We start from the raw sequence: 19,249 nt of genomic DNA on the forward strand, positions 1-19,249 counted from the left end.
TTTGAAGTATACTGTCATTAATTAAGGAAAATTTTCTGGAATTCATGATTCTTGGCCTTTGATTTAATATAAAGGAAGGTGAAAAGAGCCAGGAAATTTTTTTCTTATTCTGTCTAAAATGTGAATGAGGGTTACAAGAAAGTAAATTTGACTGGACTATAGATTACAATGCCATGGAAAACTGTGAATAAGCATGAAGGCATTAGAATCTTGTATTCAATCTGGAAAGAGATACAGAGACAGTGAGGGGCTATTAGTGACATGGTCAAAGCAATGGCCATGAAGTCGATTATAGCTGCCATGAGTGAAGCCTCTTGTAATGGTAAGAAGTTGCTGGCTGGGCCACCAATAAGATGGTTACAGTAGTCAAAGCATCAGATGACCAAGATTAAGCAAGCATTCACCTAAATCATCTCATAGAAGTAGTTTCCTACTCTATCCTTCCTCTACAGGAAAGGATGGAGAGTGCAAACTCCCTCAGCTATTTAATCCTTTGCCTCAACACAATTGGCAACTTGGTCAACTTGTCTACCGGCATCAGGGCTACTCTACTTTATGAAATCAAGGTGTCTCATAACTACCTGAATGTTTGCCTCCAGAATTTTCCCAGTATTATCGATGGTCTCTAATTCCAGGAAGCAGCTTTAGTGTATATCTATTTTTTTTAACTATTACTACAAGGGCTTTCTGGGGCATTGTAGAATCTGATGTGATATATTACTGAGTTACTTCATCCTGTGATGCATCTAAAGACCCTGATGAATGCCATCCAGTGCTATTGATTCATTTTAATTTAATTATTTTGGTTGTTTCATCAAGTCTTTTCCTGTTTCTGTCAGAGCTTCAGCTCCACTGTCATCTGTAACTGAAAGTCCAGGGTTGGGACAGATTGCCTCACCTCCTTTCCCATTCCCTTTGAAAACAGATCCCCAGAATCCATTTCACAACTTGATATATTCTTAAAACATTGCTCCAGTTTCACCTTGGTAAACTAGGCAATCCATAAATCCTTCTTCAAACTTTCTATTTTTCATTTATAGGACACAAAATGGGATTACTACGTTCTTTTCCGATACCAGTGGAAGATAGGCTTTTCTCCCCAGTTAAGGCTATAACAAATACCTGCTGGGGAAAGAATATATTACAGATAGTGGTTGTATCAGAAGTGCTGTCTTTCATATTCAAAGAGGATGCTGGTAATTGTGAGGTTCTAGCTATGTGTGCAAAACTGGCTGAAAAGATCACTGTAGGATTGACTCATAGTAGCAAGCTTTGGAAATCTCACAAGAAATTGAAGATGGTACTGAATTGGGTTGACATTGCTGTTCAAATCAATGGGGATAAGTGAGAACAGAGGGGAGGGAAGAATTCATAATTATTCCTAAGAATATCTTTATCTTTTCTCATGATGTCTGGTGATATGACTTAATAAACAGAAATATTCATCAATCAAAAGTGTGTATTGAGCACCCAGTAGGTGCAAATCATTGGGAGAGGACAATAGAATTAGGAAATACAATCTTTGCCCTCAATTAGCTTACAGACTAATGAGGAAGACAAAAATATAGGAGGAAGAAGTGGTCAACTAGTCTTCTGGAAAACAATGTGCAGTGAGAACAAAAGTATAAGATGATATGTTTGACAAATATGCTATTCAATAAATGGCACTGTTGATCATGTTTCTATGTTTATAAAATTTTCCTTAATTTTTGAGGATGATGGTACTGATGGTGACATTCTATTGTGAAATTCAGGTGAGTATGGCTAAAAAAATCATTTTCTACCAACGTTCTGTTTCAGAGTTGTGTTCACATGAGGCTGGATCCCTGCACTACTGATGGGTTTGACCCATAAGAGATATGCCTCAGTTTTTGAGTCTACCCTCTTGGTATCCTGATCTTCATCCAGTCCCCAAAACTCCATGTTATTGCCATTTTCAAAAAGAATGGTTAGAGAATCTTCTGGAAAAACTACAGAGATTCTTACTGCTTTCCATTACTGGTAAGATTCTAGCCAGAATCCTGCTGGGCAGGCTATTGAAGAATATAATCAACCATGCCATGTGCTTTCAGTTGCAGACTGGCCTGAGCTGATATGATCTGTGCAGGACACCAGCTATTACAGGGAAAGTGTAGAAAACCCCAAGATCTCTGTCTTCAAACCTTAGAAAAACACACGGTACCATCAGTATATCTGTATTCCAAGTTGATAAACAAATTTGGCTTCTCTAGAAAATCCACCAAGATCATTAGGCTACACCAAGACTGAATATGGTTAGTTGGGTCAGAACTGAAGGCTTCCTGTCTGATCTTGAACCCTTTACCAACCAAGAGAAACAGAACTATTTGATAAATCTAGTCCTGTTCAATCTCTTCTGCCTTGCTTGAGATTGCAATAAGAGGTCTGGAAGCTAGAGTCAGAATTCACAAACAATTCACTGAGAAAACCATTAGACAAGGTCCCTGTCTCACACAAGACTCACAGTCTAAATAGGAGAGAGAAGGATTCAAGCCTCATTTTACAGTTGAAGAAACTGAAGCACAGAGACGTTAAATGATTTAATTAGACTGTAAGCTCCCTCTAGACTGTCAGATTCTTATGGGCAGAAAAACCGTCTACCAACTCTGTAGAGTATTATACTTTCATAAATGCTCTGTACTCAGTAAGTGCTCAATAAATACCACTGATTGATTGATTGACTTGCTTGAGGTCATACAACAGAAAATTGGTGGACTCAGCATTAGAACTCAAGTTCTCTGATTACCCACCCTCTTTCCATGCTGTTTCCCTGGAAAGAGGGTGAGAAAGAGGAATGTTACCTTACCTTCCTCAGGCTCAGGCTCTATGGTACAGAGCTGAGTCTCAGGCTGCCTCTCACAGAGTGTCCTGTGCATAGAGTCCCTGCTGCCACAGGGCATTTGCCGCTATCTCCTTTTCCCTAGCTCCTTCCCCTCCTCAGCTCCAAACTGTGGTCTGGGTTGAGCTCTGTGGTGTGAGGAGGGCGATTCAAAGCCATGTCTTTTTCCCTGCAGTCCGAGGTGACCCTTGCAGTGCCAGGCAGTGGGGGAGGGAGGCGAGTCTGGGCTCCGACCTGCTGCCGCCCTTCTCCTCCCCCGTCCCCTCTTGCCTGCATGTCATACCAAGGGCCTGAGCCTTTCCCACTTCAAAGCACCTCAACGGGGTTCAGCAAGTGCTCACTCATCAATGAGAAGCCACTGAACCAACCTGACGGCACCGGGACTGATGATGGTTTGCTTCCGTGGGAGCATCTTCTGCAGGGTCATGGGAAGCTGACCGTGTCAGCTTGGGGCAAGCTTATGAAAATGAACATGTGTTAAAATCTCGCCTGGGTACCTGGAACGATGGCTATCTGCTAAGCACTCCCTGGATTCTAATCCCAGCTCTCCCATTTAACTGCCGTGGAACCTTGGACAAGTCACTTAACTTGTCTCTGCCTCGGTTCTTTCATCTGCAAAATGGGGTGACTCAGTACCTATTCTCCCTCCTATAAGCAGATAATATGTTTGCTAATTCTGTTGTATTGTACTCGCCAAAGTTCTTAATACGGTGCTCTGTACATAGTAAGAGCTCAATAAATACAATGGATTGATTTGTTGATTGATTACTTGGGCAGTGAGACCCATGTGGGACTTGATTATCTTTATCTCAGTGTTTAGTACATTACTTGGCATATAGTAAGTGCTCAACAAATATCATTAATATTAATTATTAATATTAATATCATTATTAATATTAGTAGAAGTGGTAGTATAAGTAGAATTTCCAGATACCAAGGGGGAAACAGCCAAGATAATAATAATAATAATAATAATAATAATAATGATGATGATGACGGTGATGATGGTATTTGTTAAGCGCTTACTATGTGCCAAGCACTGTTCTAAGCACTGGGGTAAATATGAGGTAATCAGGTTGTCCCACATGAGGCTCACAGTCTTCATCCCCATTTTACAGATGAGGTAACTGAGGTGCAGAGAAGTTAAGTGACTGGCCCAAAGTCACACAGCTGACAACGGGCGGAGCCGGGATTAGAAACCACGACCTCTGACTCCCAAGCCCATGCTCTTGCCACTAAGCCATGCTGCGCCTAAGATCCAATCACCAATCTTGTGTGATTTTAATACTAATTATTATGATACTTATTAAATGCTTACTATATGTCAAGCACCATGCTAAGGGCTAGGGTAGTTACAAGACACTCAAATCAGTCAGTCCCTGTTCCATATGGAACTCACCAGTTAAGAGGTCGGGAGAATAGATGTCATCTCATTTTTCAGTTAAGAAATCAGAGGCACATAGAGGTTAAGGGAATCCCCCAAGGTCACACAGAAGGCAAGTGGCAGAGCTAGGTGTAGAATTTAGCTTTCCCAATTCCCAGGTGTATCCTTTTCCAGTAGGCCATGCTGCCTCACGAATCTGTCAAGTAGAATAATGTTCAATGACTGTTTTCTTCTTGGAGGGGCTGGGGAGAGCACAGAAGAGTGGCTTCCTTTGTGAGAGAGTCCTTGGGTCCAGTAAGTCTGTCCCTGTAATTGAAGTAACGTAGGCATTGTGATAAACATGTTGTACTCTAAAATGCCTTGGGATGCGAGTTCCTTGAGAACTGTGTCTGTGTCCTTCTCTTCTGGCTACACTTCCAAGTGCTAGGTACACAGAAAGTGCTCAGTAAATACCATCGATAATGATGTTAATAATGACAACCTCCCACTTCCCCTAACTTTTTAAAGTGCTCTAAGCACTTGACTGAGCTCTCTTTGTGGGCAAGGAATGTATCTACCAATTCTGTTGCATTGTAATAATAATAATAATAATTACGGTATTTTTAAGTGCTCATTGTGTGCCAAGCATGGTCTGAAGAACTGGGGAAGATATAAGGTAATTAGGTTGTCCCTTGGGAGGCTCACAGTTTAAATCCCCATTTTATAGATGAGGGAACTAAGGCACAGAGAAGTTAAGTGTCTTGTCCAAGGTCACACAGGAGACAAGTGGCAGAGCTAGGATTAGAACCCATGTCCTCTGACTCCCAAGCCTGTGTTCTTTCCACTAAGCCATTCTGCTTCCCAAGAACTTAGTTCAGTGCTCTGCATGCAGTGAGTGTTCAATAAATAGTGTGGATTTTTCCAGTTAGGGAAGTGGAGACTCTCCAACATTATTTTACTTTTTCAGGATCACTTTTCAAATCAGGAGCATAATCAGAATAAGAACAAATAGCAGTGACTTTTGCATTCTGTTGTTGAGCATCCTTGCCTCCCATGTAAAACTGGCAATAGATGTCTCTTCCTCACACTGGCCCATAGCAGACTTCTTTAATCAGGGTTACCTGGCACACTCCCAGTATTTGATCTATATCAATTCTTTTGGTAATACTATTAAGTCATTTGTTTCCTGGTAAACATATGGCAACCATCCTTTCTCCCATAGCAATTTCACAACACTGCACACTACCACACTATATAAAGTAGGAGAATCCCAGAGCTTCCTAAATTGGAAGCGTCCAAACAACTTCCCCAACAGGGATCAATCAAATAGAAGATGCAACGAAGGTGAACTTAAGGCATAGGTTTCCATTTTTATGATCTCTCCATATTTCACCGTATCAAATCTAACAGACCAACATGTACCCACCCTCTGACTCACTTGCAATTCTTTATGAAGCCACTGTTATTAGGGGGTGACTATTTGATTCTGTATTTGCACGCAAGTAACTAAGGTTAGAGCTGGCCCATTTTTGTTAAACACACCACACATTTTTGGGCAGTAGTACTTATTTTCTTTTTCCTATTCTTTGTTTGAAAATGGTGTTTTAGACTAAACTAAAACACTCTCCAAACTGAATGGACCAAATATTTCTGCCCTTAGCAGGCCAATTTTAAGATTTTCCAGTTTTGTGAAACCCACAGTGTCTATAGTTTAAACTACTTCCCATCTTCCTGCTGCTGTAAAAAAAAATCCACATCATTAAAAATGAAGAAAAGATTTTAAATCAAGCCACAAAAGAGTCAGGAAACTCTAAATTCAGGCCAGCTCTTCTCTCTAAACCACAGCTAGTAAAAAAAAAAAAGAAAAATAGAGAAAAAGGAAATTATTTTGTTGCCCTCAGTTTGTGTTACAATCTTAATGTTATTTAAATGTAGGTATTTTGTAATTTCCGTTTTCTTTCTTTAAAAGGAGGAACACTCACTGAAGGGTAAAAACGCACTCTCTTTGCCTAGGAGACCAATAATTCTCTCAGCTAAATGCACCCTGTGCCTGTTCATTTTATGTATATTCCTAGTTCTTTTTGGATCGGGCCTTTGGAACTTTGTTATCATTCAGGAGACCATACAGGCAGGTAAAAATCCAAGGATACTATGGAAAAAACATCTTTTTCTCCCTCACTTCTCCTCCTGTCATAAGAAAAAAAATGTCATTTTGATCTATATAAAGAACCTACATTGTTTAATGAATATCTCCTAAACTTCCTCCCTTCTGACAAAATATGCCTGGGACCTGATCTCCAATCAGACAGTGGCCCAGGAAAACCTAATGGCTGGTCTAACGGACTTGGCCAGGAAATAATGACTCTAACTTGGGGAAGCATCAGTGCTTAGTGGATAGAGCATGGGCCTAGGTGTCAGAAGAACCTGGGTTCCAATCTTGACTCTGCTACTTGTTTGCTCTGCGACCTTGGGTAAGTCACTTAACTTCTCTGTTCTTCACTTAGCCCATCTGTAAAATAGGGATTAAGACTGTGAGCCCCATGTGGGAGAGGGATCTTGTCCAACCTCATTAGCCTGTATCTATCCCTGCACTTAGAACAGTGCCTGACATATAGTAAGCGCTAACAAATATCATTAAAAAAACAAACTCTCAACTCATTAGCCAGCAAACACTTGGGACATTTGTTTGGGTCAAGTATCCTGCATTTACAACCAACATGGAAGGAGCTGAAAAGAACTAGGCTGAGACCACACATCCAAGAATATTTTCTCTGTTATCGTGCAACCTCGGGTATCTCTCAGGTCTGAGTGACCTGGATGCTCACTGAAGTACCTTTCCCTCTCTTCAAATCTGTTTGAACTCACGGCTGGAAAAACCCAGACAGGAATGCAGGCTGCCCTAAGAACACAAGCAGTGGTCAATCTAATCCAGGGAAGCAGAGTGGTCTAGTGGAAATGAAAATAATAATAATTATGGTATTTGTTAAGAACTTACTATGTGCCAGGTACTGAACCAAGCACTGAGGCGGATACAAGCTTATCAGGTAGGACACAGTCATTGTCCCATACGGGGCTCACAATAGATCTGGGTTCTATCTCTGGCACTGCCATTTGCCTGTGTGGTTTGGGCAATTCACTTAGTTTCTCAGAGCCTCAGTTTCCTCATGTGTACAATGGGGTTTAAATACCTGTCCTCCTTCCCCCTTAAAATGCAAACCTTATTTGGGACAGACAGTGCATCTGATAGGATTGGATTGTATCTATCCCACCATTGGGCACAGAGTATGTGCTTAACAAATGTTGCTGTTAAGATGATTATAATATTCAATCCCTGATAGGATGCTGGGGGGACCATATGATGATTGCTTTCTTTGACACTGATCCTAGAGTTTAAGGATGGGATATCAAATATCCTTAAATCCTTCCCTCTACATTCCTGGCTTTCCTCTTTACAACTCATGAAATGCACCTCACTAGCCAAGACTTCTTGGACCTGCAGATATTTTCAGCTGCACAGTGCTCCTGGGGAAGAAATGCTTCCTCTTGTTTATTTTAAACCTACAACCTTCTTGTGGGATTTTATTTATTTAATTATTTGTGCTGTTTGTTAAGCACTTATTATCTGGCAGATACTGTCCTTAGTGCTGGGGTAGATACTGGGGTAGATACACACTAATCAGGTTGGACACAGTCCACGTCCCACATGGAGCTCACAATCTTAATTGCCATTTACAGATGAAGTACCTCAGGCACAGAGAAGTTAAGTGACTTGCTTAAAGTAACACAGCCAACAGGTGGCTGAGCCAGGATCAGAACCCCGGTCCCTCTGACTCCCTGGCTGTGCTCTGTCCAGGAGACTTCTTCTCTCTCTTGTCTCTACCCCAGCACTGAATAAATGGTTGCCATGCACACAATGGAGAAAATTTATGTTGTTATTCTTCTTGCTATTGTGATTATTACAGTATTGATTTGGCACTTACTGTGTGCTAAGCACTGGGATTGGGACAAAATAATCAGATCAGACACAGTTTCTGTCCCCTGTGGATCTCACAAATATATAAAGAAAGGGCAAGCTGGTATCTATTCCACACTTTGCAGATGAAGTAACTGAGGCCCTGAGAGTTTAAATGACTTGCTCTAGGTCACACAGCAGGCCAGTAACAGTCCTTGGACTAGAACTCAGGTCTTGTTACTTCCTGACCTATGCTCCTTCCCTCCACTACCCTGCCTAGGTAGAGTCAGAACCAATATGAAATGACTCTTCCCATCAGATCTTGCAAACTTCACTTGGTAAAGGAATTCTTCTACTTGGGTGAAAATTGTCATTTTTTTCCTAAGATCCAGAATGGCTTTTCCAAATGTAGATATGCATACAACTTCCAACAGGCAGCTACCTAAGCTCAGGGTCCCCCTGGGCTAAGAACCTTTGGGGCCTTTAGCCTCAACACCTTCTGATTCACTTCTCCAGAGGGACATGATGAACTTCATAAAATGCAAGTCATTTATTTGCCTAAGCAGCAATGCCTGGAACTGTGCTGGATGTTGGTGGTTTGCAGGCAATGGGCAGTCTCAATAGTCTTTTGCTTCAGGGATCTAACTGCTTCAGGGATTCTGGGTGTGCCTTCATGGCTTCCGCAGCACTGACTATTAACCAGCAAAGATTAGGGGATCTGATACCAGTGGGTTTTGTTGGGGTTTTTTTTTGCCACAATTCAGCCATCTAGTGACTCAGGGAACACTTTATGCCAAGTGTCATTTCCAAGATCCTTGCCTCCAGGACGCATGTTTTGGTTTATTTTTCTTTCTAACAGGGAGCAGCTTTTATTTCTGGGGCAGCAATTGTGGTGACATTTTTTCCCTGGAAAATCTCCAAAGCTTTTCTCATTCGATAACTTGTGTGACATGAACTTCGAGTTTTTGAAATGCCTTTTACACCGTAGGAGCAGATAATGACCATACTGAATGGAAGAAATAAGCATACTGGCTGAAGGCTGGCATTTGAGTAGCCCACTGGATCCCCTAAAAATCACAATACTGATACTCTGAATTTGTACAGCACTTTTATTTTTCACATCTACATTATTACCCTCTTACCCCCTCTAAAGGACTCATGTAGATTATTTCCACTTTACTTATTTTTGACCAGACTAATTGTAAATATTTTTGTGTTTCCTTCCCTTCTTAGAGAGTAAGCTTCTTGTGGGTAGGGATCATGTCATCCCATCACTCTACATTCCTAATACAGTGCACCATATCAAGTGGGTGTTCGATGAATGCTACTGCTAATTACCTACTGGTAATAATAATAATAATAATTTTGGAATTGGTTAAGTGCTTACTTCATGTCAAGCACTGCACTAACCCAGGTCCAGAAAGGGCAAGGAACTTGACTTAGGTCACACGGCAGGCCAGCGACCAAACTGGGACTAGAATCCAGGAACTCCAACATATAAACTGATGCTCTGTCTTTCAGTCTAAGCTGCCATTCAGGGAAATGAAGAATACTGCAGGACAATCCAGAGTGGTCCTTTTTTATGGTATTTGTTAAGTGCTTACTATGTGCCAGGCACTGTTCTAAGCACTGTGGTAGACAAATTAATCAGATTGGACACAGTCCTTATCCCACATGGGGCTCACGGTCTTAATCCCCATTTTAAAGATGAGGTAACTGAGGCACAGAGAAGTGAAGTGACTGCCAAAAGTCACAGAGCAGACAAAGTTGCAGAGCCGGACTTTAAACCCAGGTCCTTCTGACTCCCAGGGCCGCACTCTATCGACTAGGCCATGCTCCTTCTCGAGAACAACAGCATTTTCAGGAATACTTGTCCTCTTCCTGAGATGATGAGTTAACTAGAACTTCCAGAACCAATCCCAGGAGGGAAGTGTTTTCAACTAGCCAGTCATTTCAAGCCATAAATAAGAAATAAATAAGAAGCAGCGTGGCTCAGTGGAAAGAACCCAGGCTTGGGAGTCAGAGATCATGGGTTCTAACCCCGGCTCTGCTGCTTGTCAGCTGTGTGTGACCTTGGGCAAGTCACTTCCACTTCTCTGTGCCTCAGCTACTTCATCTGTAAAATGGGGATGAAGACTGTGAACCCTACGTGGGACATCCTGATTACCTTGTAACTACCCCAGTGCTTAGAACAGTGCTTGTCACATAGCAAGCATTTAACAAATACCAACATTACTATTATTATTATTATAAATAGCCCAGGAATTCAACTTGGTCAATAGGATGGCGTTCACACAAAGAGATAGTCTGAGGGACATCACACCATACAGAGTAAGTTTAGGAAGCCAGTTTTACTTCTAAAAAGTTGGTCTGCCCTCTTTCTTTTCAGAGTTGCAAGCCAAAAGCACACAGTATGTTCTACCACAAGAAAAACAGGGCATATATAGTTGACTAACTGCTTCTTCCTCTGCTTGGTGTTCTGGGAACATGATGGTTAAACCCAGATTCCTTCAACTTTGTAGCATGATGTTTCCTTGGAAAACAGCTACCATTCATTGGTGATATTGTTAGAAATATTGGTAGTGATTGTAATAATAGTGAGTCCTAGGATTATCCTAAATGAGGCATAATCCCACCATCTCAGAGTCTATTTCTATTGCGTTGCCACATGCAAAAAATATTTCTGTGATTATAAAGAGGGATAAAATGTGGTCCAAAGAACAAATCCTAGCTGAGAATAAAGTGACTTATCTATCCCAGTCTCCATAAGCCTTTCAGTTTTCTCCACTGTTAATTTTTGGGTGCAAGCCTCATGTCCATTTTCCAACTGGAAACACCTCCTATTAAAGAATTCTGCTCCCTTAAGGATCCTCATATCCAAAGGGAAATCAATTTAACTGTGGTTGATTTAATATTTTGCCAAAATATACACGGAATGACATGAAGTTCAATTTTGTCTACAAAAAGCCTCTCCGGAGCCATTACATTTTCTCTCATAGTTTGGTAAAGACAGGCATGAAAACTGCTATCACTTTTATGAGAACTTGACTCAGAATCCAAAATTAGCAATGATCTGCAACGTGGAGAGGATATTTATTAATTTGGAACTTTGTAGCAGGTCTTTATCCCTACACTTTAAAGAAAAATTGAGACTTAAAGGCCAGTAGAATGGATGATTGCACTTCATAGACTCAGTCTAATTCCTGAGCATGTTGTATACATTTTCAATAATGCTCGACAGAAGATACCATATCATCATGCTTCAATTACCCAATTAGATCTTAATGAAAATTCAGGGAATTTTCTAATAAATATGCATCATGATTAAAAAGAAATCATCCTGAGCTCACATTTGGAGCCAAACTCCTAGAAATACTTCAGAAAACTCTGAAACAAAATCTTACAAACAACGGGCTTGGGAAATGAACACAAAGTTGTGAGGACTTATCCTGTGGTCATGTAATGCATGTTAACACTTAAGTACCACCGTGATATCATAAAATGAAATCTCTGCCTTCCCCAGTGATTATTCCAGCAGAAGGAAAAGATGAAAGCTTATGTTCTCAGTTATCCAGATTCTTTCTCTTTCTCCTACCTACTGCCTCCATATGCTTCTCCAAGCGCTTAGAACAATGCTTGGCACATAATAAGCGGTTAACAAATGCCATCATCATTATTATTATTATTATTTTGGGCCTCTTTCCTTCTCATTATATTGCATCCTCAACAATGGGGTGGGCAATCAATCAATCATTCAATCAATGGTGTTTATTGAGCACTCACCGTGTGCTCTGTGGGAGCACAAGCATCTGTGGGAGTACAATATGATAGACTTGGTAGACACGAGCCCTGCTCTCGAGGACCTTATGACATAGGGAGAGGGAGAAGAAGAAAGATAATCCAAAACCCAAACTCTAAATCAATCAATAGTGTTTACTGAGTGTTTTCTAAGCACTTTGTACTTTCTAAGCATTTATTCTAAGCACTTGAGAGAGTAAAATCAACAGAGTCCATAGACCTGTTCCCTTGCCTTAATGAGCTAACAGTCCAAATATGCCTATGTTTAGCAGATCTGATTTCACCAGAAGAGGGCTGAAATTACTGGCTAAAATGAGGTTTAGAGATTATCTGTGAATATCATTTAAACATACTATCCTTATCCCCTCTTCCCTTGGATGGTGGAAACGAAAACTGGCTAACGGATGTTTTCAAAATGGCAGGAAAACTATGGAAATCATTGTCTAGATTTACTTTCGATAAATTTTAAAGGTGAAATGGCCCTCCCTCCTGGGTAATCCTTCCTCTAAAGAACTCTCATTTCCACTACTCACTCTCCTTTCTGCATGTCTTTATGCACTTGGAACTTAACCCTAAAGCATTTGATATTCAACCCACCCCCAGCTCCACAATGCTTTGTTCATTTCCATAATTTATTTTAAGGCTGTCTCCCCCTCTGGACTGGTAAGCTCCTCAGAGACCCGGAACATGTCTTCCAGCTCTGTTGTACTGTACTCTCCCATGTGCTTAGTACAGCGCTCTGCACACAGCAAGCACTCAATAAATTCCACTGATTGATCAGAGTATAGATGCCTGAGGGTTACCACATCCAGAAATCACAAATCTATGGAGAGTGACATGCAGAACAGGGTATCAGGTGTTGCAGAACCTTTGTACCCTTTGGAGAGCCAACGATCAAGGTACTTGTCTAGGATGATGGCTGGTGTTGGGAAGATAGTGGCGGGAAGGTAGCAGAGAACAGCCTTGGCAGCCCCATTGAGGGCCACATCACATAATGGGACCAGTTCCCTCTGGCCCACTTCCTGGTTCCCCTAGGTTCCTCAGCAATCAGCATCTTCTGACTGTCACATTCCTCCCGTTAGATAATCAGTTCACAGCCGACTCTGGATTCTGCAGATTCAGAGTTCACTTAACAGTGAAACAGATATCACTGTGAATAATTGTTCATCCATGTCTTGTAAATGTAGTAAGTGGGTGACTTGATGGCATGATCACCAAATCAAGGAAAAGTGATTCATAATTATGTTCTTTGTGAAGCATTTGCAGAGCACCAAGCAGGTGCTTACTGCTGGGGTAGATACAATATAAGCAGAGCAGACACAGTCCTTGGCCCTCATGTAGATTTAAAGTTTGAGGGAAAGGGAGTATAGATATCTTATCCCCATTTTAAAGGTGAGGAAACTGAGACCCGGACACATTGACTTGTCCTAGGTCACCCAGCAGGCAAGTGTCAAAGCTAGGATTAGAACACCGGTCTCCCAGCTTCCAAGCCTGTGATTTCTCCACAAGGTCACGTGATTTTCATTGTATTCCTTCAATTCCATAAGTGGCATAAATCTTTATTCAAAGAAAAGTAAGAAGTCCTTTGGAGACTACAAACTTTTCCTCATCCTTAACATCATTAATATCACCATCAAATCTGTAATCTGTCTGTCACTGTGTTTGCCACAAATCCAAGTTATTTAAAAGAATACGTTGTTCCCTCATCTCCAGGGGTGCCCAATCTAGTCAAAGATGTCTTGGGATTAAATTTATGAAAAATCACTCCACAATCCTGTCCGAAATAGAGAGAATCTTCTGATTCTATTGAAAAAGGGTTAGACGAGTGACGGAAGATGAACAAGTCTGAAGAAGGTTGTGTGTGGCAATAAATACTGCCTGGTAATAATCATAATAAAAATAATAACAACAGTAATAATAATAACACATATATGTTAAACACTTTATATGTGTCAAGCACTGTTCTAGGTGCTGGGGTAAACACAAATTAATCAAGTTGGATGCAGTCCCTGGCCCATATGGGACTCTCAGTCTGTGCCTGGCACATAGTAAATCCTTAACAAATACCATTATCATTATTATTATTATTATTATTATTATTATTAAGTAGGAGGAAGAACAAGTAGTTTAATCCCCATTTTACATGTGAAGAAACTGAGATTGAGAAAAGTGAAGTGATTTACCCAAGGTCACACAGCAGGCAAGTGGCAGGGCTCGGTTTAGAACCCAGGTCTTCTGTCTCCCAAGTCCACGCTCATTCCACTAGGTCACGCTGCTTCTCTCAGTCTCAGAAAAGCACAGATGTCGAAACCCCACCTGTAGCTGGACCACACTCAGACCCAACAGATGACTCCAACAGTTGTGCAATGTAATCTGAGCTCCTCATAAAGGATTTGATTTTTTAGTCTTCATTCAGGCAAGATTCCCTTTGTAGTCAATGAGCGGCAACTCAGAGTAGGATGTTCCCTTTTTAGAAAATACTCATATTTTCCCAACAAATGCAGCTGGTAAGGGAATGCAAACTCTTATTGAAAACATACTGTAACCTTTTCCTCATCAAACTCCTTGCCTTGACACTTTCTCCTCTTTGGTTAGTCCAAAAGGTTACTACAACACTAACTTTGCTTAGAACACGTCACTCCCTTGCTCAACACCCCACTGGTTCCCCGAAGCCCTTGGCATTACATTCAACTTCCTCACTGAGTTTCACAGCCTTTTGTCACCCGATCCTCTAGATATATTCCCGAACTTTATCTGTTCTTCTAAGCTTTTCGTTTCTCCTTTATGTTCTAGTCAAATGATCCTGCTCTTCATCCTTCTTACCACCTTCTAAAATCTGTCTAAAATTTTCCTCCCCATGAAGCATCTTTCCATCACTGCCCAACCCCCAAGCTCCTTTCCCCACACAGTCCAGACCCTCTTTAATCCTCATTCCAAGCAAAAAGCTTTCCCAGTAGATTGAGACTTTCCCATCCCCCAGCTCAGGGGTAGATCTCTATGGTGGGTGGCTTCTATTTACTGAGTACAGAACCCAGAACCCAGTGCACGATGAAGCTGTGTGACCTTGGGCAAGTCACTTCACTTCTCTGTTTCCCTCTTACCTTATCTGTAAAATGGAGATTAAGACTTTGAGCCTCAAGGTGGAAAGGGACTGTGTCCAAACCGATTTGTTTGTATCCACCCCAGTGCTCAGCACAGTGCCTGGCACCTAGAAAGCACTTAACAAAGGCCACATTATAATTATTCTCCATATGATGGGTAGGTTCCACATTCTGGGTCACTCCAGAACCTTGTGCTGAGTTGGATCTCTATGGTGGGTGGATTCTACCTTTTGGGTCATTCCAGAACCCAGCACCAGGTCATATTCTCTATGATGATTGGGTTCTGCATCCTGAATTGGAAAGAAGCTCAGTTTGGGATCCTGTGCTCAAGGAAAATCTAACATTAGTCATGATAACACTGTTCAAGCAAGAACAGTGTTTCTGTGGTCTCAAACCCCTGATCCTGCTTGGCGGGGCCCCAGGAGACCTTAGCTTCCCCATCAGGTGTTCTTGGTGGATGAGGCAGTAATCCAGAATTTCAACTCATAATCCTTTTTCCTTCTGTGCCAGAACCTTAGGTGGCTTCTTGGCAGTGCCCAGGCCCAGGCTATAGTTTGAATGGGGGTGTGTCAAAACAATGGGAAGCTTACCAACACCTCCATCTCTCATCAAGATAAGTGTATATTTTATGGGCACTGGATAGTTCTCATTAAGGATTCGCTATGGTGGTAGAATAAGGCTGCTATCAGCATGGTCTAGTGGAAAGGGCATGGGACTGGGAGTCAGAGGGCCAAGGTTCTAGTCCCTGCTGCACCACGGGCCTGCTAAGTGATCTTGGGCAAGTCACAACCATTTTGTGCCTCGCTTTCCTCATTTGTAAAATGGAGGTAAGTTACCTATCTGTTCTCCCTTAATAATAATAATAATAATAATAATGCTATTTGTTGAGCGCTTACTATGTGCCAAGCACTGTTCTTCCTATACTGTGAGTCTCACGGGGACAGAGACTTCCAGATTTGGACAGTGGCTCAGTTGGCAATATTAGTCATTTATGGATCTAAGGTTAGGGTCTTGGTGTTGTTCTGAAGCTCTCTTCCAGGGTACAATTTCTTCTTCATTTCTAAAATAACTTTCCTTAGGAAAAAAAAATGTCCATAGGTAGATGCTCTGTGGATTAGTGTCCATATCAGAAAATAAACTTATCATCAGATTATTCCTCTCATTTCTAAGCAGATGTGAGGGTAGCCCAATCAATCGATCAGTCGTATTTGTTCAGTGCCTACTGTGCGCAGACCGCTGAACTAAATGCTTGGGAGCATACAACATAATGCACAGTGACTATGACCATCTCCTGGTTGCTGGAGCTTTAGGGTGCAAATGAATTTGTGGCAGAGGGAAGCATTTCACAACAGTAGCAGGAGAATGTGTCATCTTTCAAAAGACTGAACAGATCAGATCTGTTGTGTGACAAAGATCCTTTAAGTCACTGAGACAGAGAGGGTGCAGGCCCAACCTGGCTTTTTTTTTTAATGGCACTGTTAAGTGCTTACTATGTGCCAGGTAATGTACTAAGCACTGGTCAGGTTGGGCAATCCCAATCCCACATAATGCCCAGTCTTAATCCCCATTTTACAGATGAGGTCCCTGAGGCACAGAGAAGTTAAGCAACTTGCCCAAGGTTATACAGCAGACAAGTGGTGGAGACGGAATTAGGTGTAGGGTGCTCTGTCTCCCCAGGTTCATGCTCTTTCTGCTAGGACATGCTGCTTCTCAGTTTGTTCTTAAGAAGTAATTTAAGAACATACCTTGAGACTCTGCCGACTCCCCCTACCTGTAATTTATGTCTGTCTCCCAGCTAGATTGAAAGATCTCTAAAGGCAGGGCTTGTGTCTGCTCACTCTATATACTCTCCCGAGAGTCTAGTGCAGTGGTCCACCAATAGTATCAGATACTATTGGCTGATTGATTAAAAACTGGGGGCCACAGAGGAAATGGCGGATAGAAGCTCCTCTACTTCAGTCAGTCAATCCTATTTATTGAGAGCTTATTGTGTGCAGAGCACCATACTTAGGGCTTGGGAGAGTACAATATAAAAATCAACAGATGCATTCCCTACCCACAACGAGCTTACAGTCTAGAGGACTGTCTATTTCTATCCACTCCTCTTCTGTTGGGCTCCATGCAATTTCTTGCTGCTTCTGAGCCAGTAAGGAGCTGGGGGAAGCTAGATAGACACAGAGTGGACTAGCCCACACAGACACTGGCCCTCTGGGATTACCCCGGTAGCCCAGTGCCTGCTGGAAATGCCAACACTCATGATGGTACACCAATCAACCAATCTGTTACATTTATTGAACGCTTACTGTGTGCAGAGATTTGAGTGCTTGTGATTTCTCAAACGTTCATCAAAATAAATTTGGATTTGCCTTGCTGGAAGACAAAAAACTTGAGCCATGAATGTCAATTCCAGCCATAAAACCAAAGTGTAATGGCACGCTGTAAGGGAAATCGTAAGGGAAACAGTGTGGTATAGTGGATAGAGGGCACTTGGGAGTCAGAGGACCTGGGTTCTAATCCCAGCTCTACCACTTTTCTGCTGTATGACCTTGAGCAAGGCACTTAATTTCTCTGTGCCCCGTTTTCCTCAACTGCAAAGCGACAATTCAACAACTGTTCCCCCTCCTACTTAGACTGTGAGCCCCATGTGGGACAGGGACTGAGTCCAACCTGATTATCTTGTATCAACTATCCTAGTGCATAATACTGTACATGGCACATAATAAGCAAATAATCAATAACATAATTAATTAATTAAGGTACAAGGCCTAGAGAATGGATGACTGCAGTAATAGTTGAGAATTCACTGTTCTGGGTGATGCCCAGTTATGTCCAAGAGCACCGTGAACTTGTAATCTAGTTTAAGATTTGTACATAAAGCAATACTTAGCAGTGAAGACTTGTCCTGGAGACTGTTAGCTCCTTGTCAGGAGGGATCATGTCTACCAACCCAGTTGCATTATACTTTCTCAAAGACTCAGTACAATGCTCTGCACCCAGTAAATACTCAATAAATACCATTGATTGATTGAGTGGGTGCACATTTGAGCCCTTACACCCAATCACAGCAGTCTCTCAGCCAGAACCTCGACACCTGGATTTTTACCTATGCTTGAGTCGTGGGACTGGCAAAGAAGAAATTCTGTGTTCTTAGTGCAAAGAAAATATTTCCAAATAGGTAGAGTAGTTCTCATCTGAGAGTCCACAAATTGAAAGTAACTTGTCCTGCACAGGAAGAAAGATGGTTGTTGTCACTCTAGAATATAGGATCCAGAAGTCAAAGAGAGACCAGTTATTGGCTATCAGCGAAGCCAAACTCTAAAACAGGTACCTACAGAACTTTTAGCTCAGCAGTATTTCTAAGAATGCTGTTTGAATAAACGAAGCCTCCATTCTGGATGGTCTACCCCGGCTCATGGAACTGGAAGAGCCAGCAAGTCCACATAGTTATAGCGATAGTAATGATGGTAATTCAACGCCAGAAGAGGCTCCTGCAAAAGGGAATTCTGGGCTGTTCTTAAATAGGCATGTTCCGGGTATGGCTCCTTACAGCTCTAATATAGATCATTTGTATTCTACAGCCATCAACCAATCTCCACCTCTTTGGTGGCCCTCCCTGGCAGAAACATCAAGAACTGCGACCCCGAAAAATACACTTTGTTGGATAAACATAATTTCCATTCTGTTTTTTTTCTCTTTGTTCTGTGGAGTGCATAATTAAGTCATATGTTCTTGGTCCTCAAGCTCATTTCATAAATCTAAATGATTTCTCCGCATAATGTATATTCAATTTTGATTTCTATTTGCTTGTGTAGCACATGCACTAGGTGCACACTGCAGAAGGCTTACAGATTTCAGGACTCCTTCCCCAATTAATGATAATTTATACACATCAGGTAATAGCCTTCACCCTCCTATCTACTTGTAATGCCTCTAAGAGGATAAATGAGCCCATATATCTGTGATTAGTTTGGTAAATGATCTGGTACTCGATCATTTAAGAACCGTTTATCACCATTTCACGTATTTGGTAATGTCTTGCTGCAGAAGTACTTGTGTTTTACCCCACAGAACCCTACACTATTTGCACACTAGAAAGCCCTGGGCCCACTAGGTACCTTATTCGCATGAGTTTGCAGTGGGTAATGGCTCTCCTGAACACACAGTCTAGGCGTGTTGTG

This window comes from Ornithorhynchus anatinus, chromosome 3 (genome assembly GCF_004115215.2).
Source record: "Ornithorhynchus anatinus isolate Pmale09 chromosome 3, mOrnAna1.pri.v4, whole genome shotgun sequence".
In the NCBI taxonomy this organism is placed as follows: domain Eukaryota; kingdom Metazoa; phylum Chordata; class Mammalia; order Monotremata; family Ornithorhynchidae; genus Ornithorhynchus; species Ornithorhynchus anatinus.